Source organism: Babylonia areolata, chromosome 13 (genome assembly GCF_041734735.1).
Source record: "Babylonia areolata isolate BAREFJ2019XMU chromosome 13, ASM4173473v1, whole genome shotgun sequence".
Lineage (NCBI taxonomy): Eukaryota > Metazoa > Mollusca > Gastropoda > Neogastropoda > Buccinidae > Babylonia > Babylonia areolata.
The window spans coordinates 36,350,411-36,362,241 of NC_134888.1; the positions used below are offsets into that span (position 1 = coordinate 36,350,411).

An 11,831-nucleotide genomic window follows, 5' to 3' on the forward strand; every position below is an offset into this window, starting at 1 on the left:
AGCATTGAGCCAGTGCAACGAACTGATTGTCAGGGCTTGCGGTGAATTTCAGCGCCGACGTGAGCGGTGAAAATAGGTGAGTAAACCTTTGATTTAGTGTCATAGGTCTGACGCAATTCCGACTCTAACTTGCGCGTTTTTTTGCCGACTTTGCGTAAAGGTCCGTTTATACAGAGCGCGAACGCGAACGCGAAAGCGAACGCGGTTTTTCGTCCTGGAATATTTTAGTCATTTGTAGAGGAACCGTGCAAATAGAGTGCGAACGCGAACGCGAACGCATTTTTGTTCGCGCGAACGACCGCCTTGATTGCCCCCAGAGCGAATTTTCTCAGAAGGTCGCGCGGCTTTTTTGCTATCAACCAATCAGCAGGTACTTCCCTTGCATCATTTCCACAAATAGAAACTTGTACGCCTGACCGTTCCAAGAAAAAGCTAGGCATTAGCGTCAGTCTACTTTGCTTGTGAAGTTTGGAGAAGAATGGACAAGACAATGGACAAGACAGAAGCCATGATTCTTGAAATTGAGAAGAATCATGTAGTGTAGTTCGTAGAAATAATGGGGTAAAATTAAAAGGTACACAATTTATTTTTAATGGATCTGATAGATTAAATAGTACATAACATGTCTACCAAATTATAATGCCGATGGTTTCTGCATAATTGCAGAATTTGGTTTTGAAAATGTGATGTTTTCATCATTTTGCTGTTCTGATGCACAGCAGCCACCGTAGCCTTTTCACAGCCGACCGCTTTGTTTCAGCGCGCTGATAACGAGCGCGGGCGTTAATTCGGTCACAGCAGACGAACTTTTCTTGCAAGCGCGCGTTTTTAATTTGGAGCTGTTATCATCACAGTGCTTGGTAAGTACTGTTTATATCATTCACAGTTGCTGTAGTTTGCTTTATAATGTGATAACTCACCCAGACGACACTAATAGTGCCATGCTTTTGTCTTATTGTGATCGATAAGCAAAAACAAGTGAAAGCCTTTGTTATAAGTATGGTGCTTCAAGCGCATCAAAATATCATACGTTTTCACGAGCTTTCATTGTTTCTTTTTACTGTTATTTTGTAATTATCTTGATCATCACCATTTTTTTTTTCGTTCTTGATATGATTATTTCGAATAAAATTACTAACTGCATCAATAATTCAAGTTAAACTAATTTTAATATCATTATTATTCTTATTATTATTATTACTTCTTTATTATTATTATTATTATTATTGGAGATTTGCTGACAGGAATGAAAACAGGCGTGTGCAGGTGGGTTGATGGGTTTATTTGGTGTGTGTGTGTGTGTGTGTGAATGCACGTAAGTGTATGTGCATGTGTTGCCATGTGTGTCGGTGAATGCATTAATGTCCCAGTATACGCGCCCATGCCTTGTGTATTTCATTTTGGCTTTTAATTTGTGTGTGTGTGTGTGTGTGAATTTCCTGGCCTAAATATCTCATACAATTTGTGAAATCTTTTCAGGAATGGGCCTGTAGCAGAATATGGAGGTGTGCGTGCTGTGTGGAGGTGCCCTGGACGCTGGTGGGAAGATTGTTGTGCCAACAGCTAAAGGAAGAGACTCCATAAACAGAGCAAGTGAAGAGCGTGGTGAGACTATTGTCGTGTCTGAAGGGCAAGCAGTGCATGAAGAATGCCGTCATAATTTTACTAATAAGTACAACATTCAAAGTTATCTAAGAAAAAAACAAGAGTCTTCATCCGCTATAAATATTGCACAGAACTTACGTTCGCAAAACCAACCATTTGACTTTGCCAGATGATGTCTTTTTTGTGGGACTCCTGCAGAGCTCAATGCACGCTGCGGCCTGAAGGTGCATCCAGTGAGAACACTTGACTTTCAAAGCTCAACTGCTAAAGTATGTTCACAGCGGGGAGATGAGTGGGCAGACACTGTGAAAAGCAGACTTGAGTTTGTTTCTGATTTGCCAGCTGCTGATGCAGTTTATCATCAGACATGTAGTGTTCATTTTAGAAGTAGGAAAAGACTTCCTAAGTCTTTTGCTTCAGACAAAGATGAAAAAAAAATAAAGCTTGGACGACCTAAAGATGAGAAAAAGGCAAATGCCTTCGAAAAGATCGCTGGTTTTATTCTTGACAATGATAATGAACAGATTACTGTTGGTGACCTCATCAACAAAATGAAAGAATACAATGATGGCGATTCCTACAGTCATCCAAAGATGAAGGAAGAGCTGAGGAAACATTTTGGTGAAGAACTCATCATCACAGAACTGAATGGAAAAGCTAATGTTGTTACGTTCAGGAAAACGGCATCATCTATCTTGCACACATTTTATTCAAAACAAATGTGTGATGAGGAGACTCAGAAGAAATGCATCATAGAAACAGCAGCAGAACTCATCAAGAGTGACATTAAAGCCTTGCCTACAACTCGTGCACTGTATCCCAACAAAGATGATATAGCATCACTTTCAGCAAACTTAAACTTTGTTCCTGATTCGTTGCAGCTTTTGCTGAAGACTATTTTCAGTGGAAAGGACACAGATTTGAAAGTAGCATCAACAGGCCAAGTAATTATGCAAGCAGCTCGTCCACGTGTTCTCATATGCCCATTGCAGATTGGATTAGCAGTCCAGATGCAAAAGAAAAAGCTAGGCTGTCAAATGTTGATGCTTTGAGAGCCAAAGAAAGTCTGAGCGCAGAAGATAACATGTCATGGGCTGCATTTCATGCTAGCAAGCAACCAGTGGAATGACCTGTCTGCAATATGGCTCTGCTGCCACTTTTCACAGAGAAAGCACAGTCAGCTTCTATGATCCTTCATGCCATGAATCTCATCAGGCAAGCAGTGCAGTGCCTCAACCCCCAGCAAATACCTGTGATTACAGCAGACTTGCCTCTGTACGCTATTTGCAAACAGATTCAATGGCAACGGCCACAGACACATGGGGAAGAAAAGTATGTTGTCATGCTTGGGGGATTACACATTGAGATGAACATCTTGAAGTTGCTGGGAGATTGGCTGAATGGGAGTGGATGGAAAACGGCACTTGTTCAGGCTGGTGTCACTACAAATGAAATGAAATGAAATTATGGTGCTTAGAGCCTCGCCGACCACTAAGGCCATCTCAAGGCTATCGCCGCGTCAATTACTACTACAAGGCTAAAAAAAACAACCAATTAAAACGAGTCACCACTTCAAACTTTCCACTCCAAAGTTAAAAAAAAACACTTCCATAGTTTAAAACCTTCAAATCTGGTTAAAAAGGTTCACTTCTTTTAAGAAGTCCATCAGCGCCCACGGAGGGACATCACGAAACAAAGTCTTCAAAGAAACCGCCGTGTAATGTCTGCGTCTAACGTCATGCAGATCCCAACAGTCAAGGAGCACGTGTTTCACGGTGAGAGGCTCGTCACAGGGAACGCATCGAGGGGCCTCCTCCCCCTTCAACAAGTAAGAATGAGTAAAAAAAAAGTGTGCCCCGTACGCAGTCTGCACAGCACAGATTCCTCCTTTCTGTTCTTCACCCCCGAAGGGAGGGTCTCTTTTAGGTCCGGACGGATCTGGAAGAGCTTGTTGTCCGTCTGGGTGTTCCACTTCTCTTGCCAAAGATCCTTAACGTAAGTATTGACCTTCCGCTTCATGTCTGTATAGGGTACCAAGGATCTGGACAATTCTTTCTTTACAGCGTTCCTGGCCAGCAGGTCCGCCCTTTCGTTACCACGAATGCCAACATGTCCGGGAACCCAGGCCAACACAACCTCGTATCCTTTCTTCGTTGCGAGAGTAAAAGTTTCATAAAATTCCAGCAGTTTGGGATGAGTGATATTCCTGCAGGCGATCGCCTCCAGGGCTGACAAGGAGTCGGAAAAGATCATGAATCTCTTCTGTTTGGAAGAGAGAACCATTTTTAACCCCAGGACCAGTGCGGTCAGTTCCGCGGTGTATACCGAGCTGTCAGACAGGATGTGTTCCGTTGAGGGCCGGTCAGGAAAGGCGGGACAGAACGCAGATGCGGCGACTCCGTCCTCTGACTTGGAACCGTCAGTGAAGATGCCTTGAAAAGTAGGGAATTTGTGGCACAGTTCCGGAAAACGGCATCATCTATCTTGCACACATTTTATTCAAAACAAATGTGTGATGAGGAGACTCAGAAGAAATGCATCATAGAAACAGCAGCAGAACTCATCAAGAGTGATATTAAAGCCTTGCCTACAACTCGTGCACTGTATCCCAACAAAGATGATATAGCATCACTTTCAGCAAACTTAAACTTTGTTCCTGATTCGTTGCAGCTTTTGCTGAAGACTATTTTCAGTGGAAAGGACACAGATTTGAAAGTAGCATCAACAGGCCAAGTAATTATGCAAGCAGCTCGTCCACGTGTTCTCATATGCCCATTGCAGATTGGATTAGCAGTCCAGATGCAAAAGAAAAAGCTAGGCTGTCAAATGTTGATGCTTTGAGAGCCAAAGAAAGTCTGAGCGCAGAAGATAACATGTCATGCGCTGCATTTCATGCTAGCAAGCAACCAGTGGAATGACCTGTCTGCAATATGGCTCTGCTGCCACTTTTCACAGAGAAAGCACAGTCAGCTTCTATGATCCTTCATGCCATGAATCTCATCAGGCAAGCAGTGCAGTGCCTCAACCCCCAGCAAATACCTGTGATTACAGCAGACTTGCCTCTGTACGCTATTTGCAAACAGATTCAATGGCAACGGCCACAGACACATGGGGAAGAAAAGTATGTTGTCATGCTTGGGGGATTACACATTGAGATGAACATCTTGAAGTTGCTGGGAGATTGGCTGAATGGGAGTGGATGGAAAACGGCACTTGTTCAGGCTGGTGTCACTACAAATGAAATGAAATGAAATTATGGTGCTTAGAGCCTCGCCGACCACTAAGGCCATCTCAAGGCTATCGCCGCGTCAATTACTACTACAAGGCTAAAAAAAACAACCAATTAAAACGAGTCACCACTTCAAACTTTCCACTCCAAAGTTAAAAAAAAACACTTCCATAGTTTAAAACCTTCAAATCTGGTTAAAAAGGTTCACTTCTTTTAAGAAGTCCATCAGCGCCCACGGAGGGACATCACGAAACAAAGTCTTCAAAGAAACCGCCGTGTAATGTCTGCGTCTAACGTCATGCAGATCCCAACAGTCAAGGAGCACGTGTTTCACGGTGAGAGGCTCGTCACAGGGAACGCATCGAGGGGCCTCCTCCCCCTTCAACAAGTAAGAATGAGTAAAAAAAAAAGTGTGCCCCGTACGCAGTCTGCACAGCACAGATTCCTCCTTTCTGTTCTTCACCCCTGAAGGGAGGGTCTCTTTTAGGTCCGGACGGATCTGGAAGAGCTTGTTGTCCGTCTGGGTGTTCCACTTCTCTTGCCAAAGATCCTTAACGTAAGTATTGACCTTCCGCTTCATGTCTGTATAGGGTACCAAGGATCTGGACAATTCTTTCTTTACAGCGTTCCTGGCCAGCAGGTCCGCCCTTTCGTTACCACGAATGCCAACATGTCCGGGAACCCAGGCCAACACAACCTCGTATCCTTTCTTCGTTGCGAGAGTAAAAGTTTCATAAAATTCCAGCAGTTTGGGATGAGTGATATTCCTGCAGGCGATCACCTCCAGGGCTGACAAGGAGTCGGAAAAGATCATGAATCTCTTCTGTTTGGAAGAGAGAACCATTTTTAACCCCAGGACCAGTGCGGTCAGTTCCGCGGTGTATACCGAGCTGTCAGACAGGATGTGTTCCGTTGAGGGCCGGTCAGGAAAGGCGGGACAGAACGCAGATGCGGCGACTCCGTCCTCTGACTTGGAACCGTCAGTGAAGATGCCTTGAAAAGTAGGGAATTTGTGGCACAGTTCCGGAAAACGGCATCATCTATCTTGCACACATTTTATTCAAAACAAATGTGTGATGAGGAGACTCAGAAGAAATGCATCATAGAAACAGCAGCAGAACTCATCAAGAGTGACATTAAAGCCTTGCCTGCAACTCGTGCACTGTATCCCAACAAAGATGATATAGCATCACTTTCAGCAAACTTAAACTTTGTTCCTGATTCGTTGCAGCTTTTGCTGAAGACTATTTTCAGTGGAAAGGACACAGATTTGAAAGTAGCATCAACAGGCCAAGTAATTATGCAAGCAGCTCGTCCACGTGTTCTCATATGCCCATTGCAGATTGGATTAGCAGTCCAGATGCACCATTGTTTTAATTCCAAGTTCCTAGTGGACACTTTGTACTCTCTTGGTTTTAGTGTGTCGTACAGTGAGGTCATGACCTATGAGATGAATGCTGCTGTGTCTGACCATAATGTTGCATCAGCACCTGAGGGTCATTTCATCCAGTACATGGCAGACAACGTGGATCACAACATGGCTACACTTGATGGATTTAACACCTTCCATGGCATGGGAATTATTGCCTCGGTTACTCCCAGAGTGAATAGCACAGTGCAGGTCAGAAGGCAAACCGATGTCAGGACAGAAGAGATCATCAACAAGGCAAAGATTGACATCAAATACTACAGAGATGAATGCCTTGGTTTGATGACAATGAAGTTTGAGAGTCTGACAAATACATTTGTCAAAGATCCAACATCAGAAGTTGATTTGTTGTGGAAAGCTTGCTGGCTGCTACATCCACATAGACCGTCTTGGTCTGGAGTCATGCAAGCTGTTCACCATGGAAGTTTTCCAGGACAGTCGTCAGTCATATTCATGCCGATGATAGACATGAATCCCAGTGACAAAACATGTATATATTCTACACTGTGTTTCATTTGTGCTGAAGTGAAGCGCAATAAATCAACACCAGTGCTGACATTTGACCAACCTCTATGGTGGAAGGCTCTGAGCATCATTTCAGGTGAACCAGCAGATAGTGACCTTCAATCCATTGTCCTTCGGCTTGGGCCGTTTCATCTTGAAATGAGTTTTCTTGCATGCATTGGGCATTTGATGGAAGAAACTGGACTTCATGAAGTGTTGTCAACTGTGTATGCTTCAAATTCTGTGAGTGCAATGCTTCAAGGAAAGGCTGTACAACGTGCAGTTCGTGGACACGTTCTACTTGATGCAGCATTAAATGCACTGTTGATGTCAGACACATTTGGTGTGCCTTTACCACATCCTAAATGCCAGACTGAAACAGATCAACAGTCCACTTTGCTGCAAGTGTCTACAGATGTCCTCCCTGCTTCTCCGACGTCAGTGGAGCATGACTCACAAGGAACTGTTTGTGAAAAAGAAGAAACCTTGCATGCCCAACTGTCATCTGGAACTACAGAAAACATTCACGATGAGGCCGACCTGTCCCAAAATGAGGCACAAAGGAATGATCTGGAACTGAATGCTGAAACAGAACTAAAACCAGTTCGCACATCTGACGTACCTCAAGATATGGATACAGCAATATCAAGTGCCTTGAATGAACTCCAAGACAAGGAAGATCTTCAAACGGCGTCTGCCCTTCACAGCCAACTTTTGAAGGGTGCAGTAACACCAGATTCTGTCAAAAACAACGATTGTCTCAATAGGATCGCCAGCAAACTAAACAGCAAGAAATTGTCACTCAGTGGCAGAACTTGTGATCTCTGGCTCCAGTACATGGCTATGGTTGACATACTGAAACGTTTTCTGAAGGCTGAAAGAACTGGAAATTGGCTCCTTCATCTGTCCGTCGTACGTGAAATGCTCCCATACCTTGCTGCAGCTGGTCACAACTCTTATACCAAGTCTGCCTATTTGTACCTTCAGATGATGAACAAGCTTGACAAAGTCAACCCTGTTGTCTACAAAAGCTTTGTCGAAGGACATCATGTTGTGAGACGAAGCAATAGATACTGGGCTGGCATTTCGTCTGACTTGACAATTGAGCAAACCCTGATGCGAGGTTTAAAGACAACTGGTGGCCTCACCCGAGGGAGAGGGATGACAGAGTCCCAACTGGTGGCCTCAGCCGAGGGAGAGGGATGACAGAGTCCCAACACGCTAAATGGGTACTGTCCATGCCAGCATGTGCTGATGTGAACACTGCCATGCAAGAAGTCACTGATACCAGTCGACTTACAAGTGATCAGCACATAGAAATGGGATCTTCTCGAATGGCAAAAGACACAGACGACATGATGACCATCACATCATATCTTTGTGAAAGGAACCCATTTGCCAATGACCCCAGCCTCAGAAACATTGACAATGGTGTGGTGGCGGACTCATCTGTGAATGTAGACCAAGCAAAAGCAGTCGGTCTTGGAATTCTGAATGGCATGGAAGGCTTAGCGGTAGCAGATCTGACCATGAAGCAAGCATGATACTTTTCCGCCGTTAGGCGGAAAATCGCCGTGGTTCATTACAAATCAGCCGTTCAAAATATCGATCCGCCGCCAGTGAAGATGATTCCGCCGCACGAAACTTTGATTTCCGCGAAGCGACACATTTCAATAAATTCTGGAAGGCGGGGGTCATTTTTGGCTCTGCACCGGTTTCCAATCAATGATTATCATAGTAGGCCTATCCCAGAATTCACCTCCGCTTCGCGGGAAGTCTCGTTTGTTGACCGGCTTACTCTAGGCCACAGCGACGTAGATCTAGGCTACAGTGAACGACTCACACAAATTGTCAATGCCAAGGCCTGTTTTCATTGAACGGACAGCTAAAACATCTTCTTTTGATCGAGATTCAAAGAACAAATGGAGATGGGAATGGGTGGACAAAACTGTTGAAGATCAGCAAGTTGGCGAGGTGATACGGAAGATCGAGAAAGATGGCTATGCGTGCTGCACTGTGTGCGACAGCGAAATCAAATATTCCAGTCGAGGGTTCGTCACCTGTTTTACAACTACATCCAGAGTAAAACTAAAAGTTTTCCTGTTTCTGGGACAGACCTGTTTGGATGACAACTTTGCTGAATGACATTTTGCTGTTGGATAAATTTACCTGTGGATTGGTGGTCCGGTAAGGCTAGCCTATAATTCATGCATGATCATTTTTTATCATACTAACAGCGTTTCTTTGTAATGTTCTGTGTGCTTTTCTCACACCCAGTTTGCCCCTTACAGTAACAATACTAATTTTTCCAGGTAAATTCTAACACATGGAATGGGCTTGCAAGGATTGCTCCAACTGACTTTTTAGTGTCTATATAGACTATATACTAATCAATAGACACTAAAAAGTCAGTTGGAGCAACATTCCATGTGTTTTGTTGTTATGTGTTCTTACTCTGATTTTATATATATATGGCTAATTCGTGTTCAAAATGTCAAATTTCCCCGGAGGAGCATGCCCCCGGATCCCCCCCTCCCCACCCTTTTTTTTTGGGGGGGGGGGGGGGGATTGTACCATGTTAAGCCTCGTTCTAAAGATGGGGAGGGGGGGGGGGAGTAAACAGTTACACTAATTGAGAAAATCCATGTCTGTATTAATTAGTCTTTTATTTTTGACACTGTTGTGGGTTCAGTCCACAGGAAAAAAAAATTTCAGCTGCATTTTTTGTTGTTGTCTGATTTTCCTCCTTTTTTTTCCTGCCTTGGTGGCATGCCTGATGAAGAAAAAAAACCAGGTCAAGACACTTGGGGCGAAGAAGGCAGTCAAAGTGGAAGGCAATCCAATATCAATTGATCCTCAACTTCTTTTCCAGCGCTTTATAACTGCAGCCAACAGCACATCTGTTGATGAAAAACAACTGTTAAAGTATGAGTTGTGTGGCGTCCCTTCCTCACTGTTTGAATCACCAGACTTCATGCGCCAGCCAAACAAGGCAACACTGGCTGATGAGCTGTGGAAGATCGTTTCGGCCAAAGATGATTATCCCATTCTTATCCCACCTGACGTGCAATTTGTGGTTGATGGAGGATCTCTGCTTCAGCGACTTCAAGCACCATGGAAACGTGGTAGCAGTTTTCAGAGCATCATTGACGCCTATGTGAGTTTTGTAAACCATCACTACCCCAAAGCTGTCATTGTGTTTGATGGGTACATGTCTGGTCCTTCCACAAAAGATATGACTCACCTTCGGCGTACCAAGGGACGGAAAACAAGTTCTGTGCATTTCAAGCCAGACATGACATTCAGCTCTACGAAAGACCAGTTTCTGTCAAACTCAGAAAACAAGCAACGTTTCATTTGCGCACTCAGAGCTTCTTTGGAAAACACATGCACTGTCATTCACGCTAGTGCTGATGCTGATTTGCAAATCATCACTGCTGCAATAGGATGCGCTCAAAACACCGTCACAGCAGTAATCGGGGAGGACACAGACCTGCTGATTTTGTTGGTTCACCACATTCAAATTGATTCCTATGACATCTTCTTCTATTCTGACAAACAAAGGAAATCTACAAAAGTTTGGAGCATTAAACATCTTGTGACAGCTCTTGGACATTTGCGTCACGCTCTTCTTTTTCTTCACGCATTCACAGGTTGTGACACCACTTCTCGGCCGTTTGGTGTTGGAAAAGCTGTAGCTTGGAAAAAAAATGAAATCCAGTCCACAGATGCAAGCTCTTGCTCACGTGTTTCTTCGTGATGACAGCATAGACAGCATTCAATCGGCAGGGGAAAAGATGTTTGTCTCACTGTATAATGGCAATGCAGGAGAGAACTCAGATGACCTTCGCTATAGACTGTTCTGTTCAAAAGTAGCAGTTGGAACAACTTTTGTGCAGGTCCACACTCTTCCTCCAACCTCAGCTGCAGCTCGATTCCACAGCTTGAGAGTTTACTTCCAAGTGCAAGAGTGGCTGGGAGGCAAACTGTCAGTAGAACCGACACAGTGTGGTTGGAAACTTGAACATGGCAAGTTCGTGCCAATCACAACTGATCTACCAGCAGCACCAGCAGACTTGCTACAAGTAATCAGGTGCATGTGCAGAAATAACTGTGACACAAGACGATGCAGCTGCAGAAAACATGGACTTGAGTGCACACCTAGCTGTGGAGAATGTTCCGGCGTCAGCTGTTCCAACTCACCAGTACTTGCCATAGACTATGACTAAAGTAAGTTCCTTTGTTTCTTGATTTCGACAAGCCTTGCTGCTTAATACACTGGCTGTACCCCATCCTCATGTTTCCTGCTTCCTCCAAAATTTTACGATTGTTCCTGTCAAAAACAAAACGGGGGCTCCACCGAAGTTGTGTACCGAACTAGCCTGCCCCCCCCCCCCCCCGCCCCCTCCCAACCCTACTGAACTGCCCCTGACCATGTTCGACAATGGTCATGGTGTTATTTTTAAACCTTAACATTTCAATTGTGTTTCTCTTCGCTATTTGGAGCCTTTTTCCTGAGATTTTTCAAATGAGATGCAACATGACAAGGTTTTCAGCAAAATATGTGTCAGGTCATATGGTTGTATGTATGACGTAATCAAATCATAAATCAAATATGCAGAGGTGCACACAATTATAATTTTTACAATATGTAGACATGATCTTAGTGAACATGTTACAACAGAGAAACTTTGTGTAACAATTAGTTTTGGGTCATAGTTACTTTTGTCACAGGATGACTACACTATTGGTGGCATGCCTGATTAAAAGATTTTTAAAAATGGGGCGACCCCCTGATTATAAAAGCACAATCCTCCCATGTTATGCATAGTTAAACAAATAACTGATTTACTGTGACACGGATGTGCAGGTCACAAAACATCCCCGTCGACGGAGAAATGCTGAAAACGAAGGCGGAAGAACTGGCAGCATGTTCGTCGGCAGACTGGTAATGCTCTGACGGGTGGCTACATCGATGGAAAAGAAGACATGGAATTTCGTTCAAAGCTGTGAGTGCAGAAAGGGCTTGTGTTGATGAAGAGGTGACTGATGCATGGGTTCAGG

The 11,831-nt window shown here is 44.1% G+C and overlaps 1 pseudogene; it reads left to right on the forward strand.

Annotated features, from left to right (window-relative positions):
* Positions 1-4,496: 4,496 nt before the first annotated feature.
* On the forward strand, positions 4,497-11,139 carry LOC143289236 (uncharacterized; annotated as a pseudogene).
* Positions 11,140-11,831: the final 692 nt, after the last annotated feature.